Source organism: Ranitomeya variabilis, chromosome 1 (assembly GCF_051348905.1).
Source record: "Ranitomeya variabilis isolate aRanVar5 chromosome 1, aRanVar5.hap1, whole genome shotgun sequence".
Lineage (NCBI taxonomy): Eukaryota > Metazoa > Chordata > Amphibia > Anura > Dendrobatidae > Ranitomeya > Ranitomeya variabilis.
In genome coordinates, this window is record NC_135232.1 from 112,952,812 (window position 1) to 112,958,044 (window position 5,233).

A 5,233-nucleotide genomic window follows, 5' to 3' on the forward strand; every position below is an offset into this window, starting at 1 on the left:
TGTGTTTGTGTCATTGATATGCAGTTATCAATCACAATCCAATCACTAAACTATTAGATACAACAAATACAGTACAGACCAAAAGTTTGGACACACCTTCTCATTTAAAGATTTTTCTGTATTTTCATTACTATGAAAATTGTAAATTCACACTGAAAGCATCAAAACTATGAATTAACTCATGTGGAATTATATACTTAACAAAAAAGTGTGAAACAACTGAAATTATGTCTTATATTCTAGGTTCTTCAAAGTAGCCACCTTTTGCTTTGATTGCTGCTTTGCACACCCTTGGCATTCTCTTGATGAACTTCAAGGGGTAGTCACCGGGAATGGTCTTCCAACAATCTTGAAGGAGTTCCCAGAGATGCTTAGCGCTTGTTGGCCCTTTTGCCTTCACTCTGCGGTCCGGCTCACCTCAAACCATCTCGATTGGGTACAGGTCTGGTGACTGTGGAGGCCATGTCATCTGGCGTAGCACCCCATCACTCTCCTTCTTGGTCAAATAGCCCTTACACAGCCTGAGGGGGGGGGGGGGTTTGGGATCATTATCCTGTTGAAAAATAAATGATGGTGCAAGAAGCAATATGCTGTGGTAGCCATGCTTGTTCAGTATGACTTCAGTTTTGAATAAATCCCCAACAATGGCACCAGTAAAGTGCCCCCACACCATCACACCTCCTCCTCCATGCTTCACGGTGGGAACCAGGCATGTAGAGTCCATCCATTCACCTTTTCTGCGTCGCACAAAGAGACGGTGGTTGGAACCAAACATCTCAAATTTGGACTCCTCAGACCAAAGCACAGATTTCCACTGGTCTAATGTCCATTGCTTGTGTTCTTTAGCCCAAACAAGTCTCTTATGCTTGTTGCCTGTCCTTAGCAGTGGTTTCCCAGCAGCTATTTTACCATGAAGGCCTGCTGCACAAAGACTCCTCTTAACAGCTGTTGTAGAGATGTGTCTGCTGCTAGAACTCTGTGTGGCATTGACCTGGTATCTAATCTGAGCTGCTGTTAACCTGCGATTTCTGAGGCTGGTGACTCTGATAAACTTATCCTCAGAAGCAGAGGTGACTCTTGGTCTTCCTTTCCTGGGGCGGTCTTCATGTGAGCCAGTTTCTTTGTAGCACTTGTTGGTTTTTGCCACTGCACTTTGGGGCACTTTCAAAGTTTTCCCAATTTTTCGGACTGACTGACCTTCATTTCTTAAAGTAATCATGGCCACTTGTTTTTCTTTACTTTGCTGCTTTTTTTCTTGATCAGCCCGTGGTGTAATCCTTATAACTGCCTGTATGTACGTCTAGGATTAAAACATAACCTTTACTATAATCTCTTAAAAAAGGGTACAAATTATAACAAAAATTCACCATAACAAAGTGCAAGGTGCATTAGACAGACAAACACTCAACAATAGTAGGTTGATCAGTATTGGGACCCACTCTTGTGACGGAATCCAGTATCCCAAAATACTGGTCTGTTACTAGAAGTATTCTCCAATAGCCTTTCAAATTCTTCAGCTACGGTTATCGTTGTACCATCCAAACTAAGAAGTGTGATTATTTAAATATAGCGCAAAGCCTACTGGAGTTAAACACAACTCACATACTGGGCTTGAAAAAACAAATATCTCGTAAGCCCTAGTGGATATAATCACTCCTATTTCCGAATTTCTAACATGTATCCGTTTTCAACCACCATAGGATTCACCCCTATTCAAACATGTGCCCATATAATCAATTGTCATAAGCTTAGGGGTTAACAGTGTAAATTAATGAATTCCTTGATATAATAAATACACAGTAAATACCACCTTCTGTATCAGAGCTACCCGTTGCTCCTTATATCTAAAGGAATCCATCTCAACCAGAGGACTATGACTGGTGTATGTATGGAACGAGCTCACCCGCCTGGAACCGTTCTACAACAAGATCTCTGTTCCAATAATAGCGATCCTTTCATTCGACACGTACGGCTGGTAACGCATCCCATATACATAATAGAACAGCCTCTGAAATGAGCGCGTGCGCACTGAGAATGTTTGCGCTCCATGAGAGACTGGGGACCCGGCTGGCCGAACATCCGGTCAGCTGTTGCTTTCCAATGAACGCATATCCGGTTTGCACACGCAGCCAGGTGATTGGTGCCTGCGCGTCACTGAAACCGGAAGTTTTAGATATAAGGCGCATTGATAAAAGGCCAACTCACACAGCACTTGACCACGTGCATGTATGGCAGCATCGGCTGGACTGCAGAGTTGTTACGGTAATAACCCCAACGGTATCCCCTGATGAGAAAAAACGAAACGCGTTGGGACCAAAGGATGGGGAAAGGATCCATCGCTATTATTAATTTGTCTTAAATGAAAAAACACAAAAGAGAATGAAGCAAAAAGCAAAACATTGATCATTTCACAAAAAAACTCCAAAAATGGGCCAGACAAAAGTATTGGCACCCTCAGCCTAATACTTGGTTGCACAACCTTTAGCCAAAATAACTGCGACCAACCGCTTCCGGTAACCATCAATGAGTTTCTTACAATGCTCTGCTGGAATTTTAGACCATTCTTCTTTGGCAAACTGCTCCAGGTCCCTGATATTTGAAGGGTGCCTTCTCCAAACTGCCATTTTCTCCTACGCCTCATTGGGGGACAGAGGACCATGGGGTGTATGCTTGCTGCCACTAGGAGGACACTAAGTAGACAGAAAGATTAACTCCTCCTCTGCAGTATACACCCCTTCACTGGATACAATTTCAACCAGTTCTTGCTTAGTGTCTTAGGAGGCACTTGGGTCTTTTTTCCCAGACCCCAACTTTATTTTAATTTTTGATTTTTTTAATTTATTTAACGGAGTGAAGGGGGCGACGGGTCCTTTTTTTCATAGGGTCCGCTCTCCCCCGAACCAACAACAGGCGAGCACGGCGAGTATACCTCCCCGTCCCTCTCCTGCGACGTATGGCGCACGAAAAGTTTGCGCCAGGGCAACGGTTCCTCTTGCTCCCGATTTCCCCCAACCCCCTCCAGGACCCTGCATTACAGCAATGTAATCTGGAGAAGAATGCAGTCCGGAGGGGATGTTGTGCCGCAGCCCCCTCTGCTACAGCAGCGTGATGCATCAGGGGCCTCTCCATCCCCATCCAGGGTGCATGGATTGAGTTCACATCCTCACAGAAGCGCCCGCAGACCTGTGAGAATCGGGACAATGGCGGCTGTAAGTACCTTCAGGGGACTCCCTCCTGCTCCCCCTTAGCGGTAGCGATGCGGTCCGGGTCCCCAGGGAGAGGCACCGCCGACCAGGGGTCGGTGGTGCTCGGCGGCGCTCCGTCGCGGCCGCCGCCGCACATCGTCGGCAGGCCCCAAAAATTTAGTCCCCGGCTTCTTCAGCCGGAGTAGGCCGCAGTGGGAAAAATCTCCTCCCACGGCCGTAGCTCCGCCCCCTACATCGGCGCTTCTCGCCTGGGACGAGAGGCGCCCTCCAAATCTCGGGGGCCATATTTCCTCTTTCCTTGCACGGAGCCCTCGCTTCTACTGCGCTTCAAGGAGAGCTTCTGGCCAAAGAACCGCCATATCTCTCTCTGGGGACACACAGGACCGTGGGTAAGCTGTTTCAAGAAAGCTTAACCCCTTCTCTGCGTATACTGCCTGCTCTGTCCCCAAGGCACTATGTCTCAATCCAAGGAGACAAAAAAGGGTAACAAGAAGCACACAGTGTTTTTCACTGTATGTGCCACTTGCAATGCGGCCCTGCCCCGAGCCCACACTAGCCCTTTGTGTGCAGATTGCGTTTCGCCCTCTGTGCAGCCGCCCCTTGCCGACGCCGATACCGTCGCTGATCCCGCAGCCGTCGACCCGGTAGAGCCTAGTCCCCCTGAGTGGGCAACCTCTCTGTCACGATCTGTGGTTTCCCTAGCCAGGGCAATTGACTCCCTCCGGGGCCCCCCTCCAGGTCGGACCGTGGAGGATTCAGACGACGGTATGGATTCGTCTACCAGCAGGGGGCGTACCCGGTCACTTTCTACCGGGGGCTCGAGAAAACGTGTTCACGTTTCATCCCCTGACCATGAGCTAGCAGGCCCTTCAGTACCTGCAAGCTCCGCTTCCAGGTCCCCTTCCCCAAACTCGGATGACTCTGAATATGAGTCCGACATTTCCTACGTTCAGGACCCCCCCTCCTTCCAAGAGTCTCTCGACTCTCTCATTGAGGCGGTAAACCAGACCCTGAAGGTGACTGAGGACTCCGCTTCGGAACCCGAACATGTGGTGTCTTTCAAAAAAACTAAACGTGTTAAAAAGGTTTTTGTCACTCACCCTCACTTTAAAGAGATTGTACAAAAACATAGGGATCGCCCAGATAAACGCTTCATAGGACAAAAGTCCATCGAGGCCAAATACCCTTTTTCTCAGGAATTAGTCAAAGACTGGCTGCAGTCTCCCTCGGTGGACCCTGCTGTGTCACACCTCGCGTCCAAGACCATCCTGTCTCTTTCGGACGGTTCCTCCGTTAAGAATCCCTCCGATCGCCAGATTGATTATCTGGCTCGTTCCGCCTTCGAGGCCACAGGAGCGTCTCTCTTCCCATCCTTCGCCGCCTCTTGGGTGGCTAAGGCTATGGTCTCTTGGACCGAGACTCTTTCCTCTAACATCCAAGCCAGTGATTTACCTCCAGAAGCCAGCATCCTGGTTAACCAGATAGCGCAGGCCGGAGACTTCATAGTCAACGCCTCTATGGACGCAGCCAATTGCGCTGCACAGGCAGCCGCCAATGCAATCTCCATCAGGAGAGCCCTGTGGCTCAGGGATTGGCGAGCAGATTCGGCTTCTAAACGTTCTCTAACAGCCCTGCCTTACCAGGCTGGTCGGTTATTTGGAGAAAAATTGGACCAAATGATCTCGGATGCTACCGGAGGGAAAAGTAAATTTCTCCCCCAGCAAAAGCCTACCCGGCCCTTTCGGTACCAGCAGCAACCTCCATTTCGGCCTTTTCGGCCCAATACCAGCTGGTCTTCCACATCCCCTACCCCCGCATCAGGACGAGGTTCGCGCGGTGGCCGAGGCACCCAGGTCTCTTACAGACCTAATCGTAACTGGAGACCCAGGCCTAAACCTCCCGGATCTAAGGGATCCGCATCCCATGGATCCTCCGCCCAATGACTTCTTGCATCATCCGGTGGACTCCAACAAAGTAGGCGGACGTCTACTCTTGTTCCGTCAAGCCTGGCTCTGTCGTTTCCGACG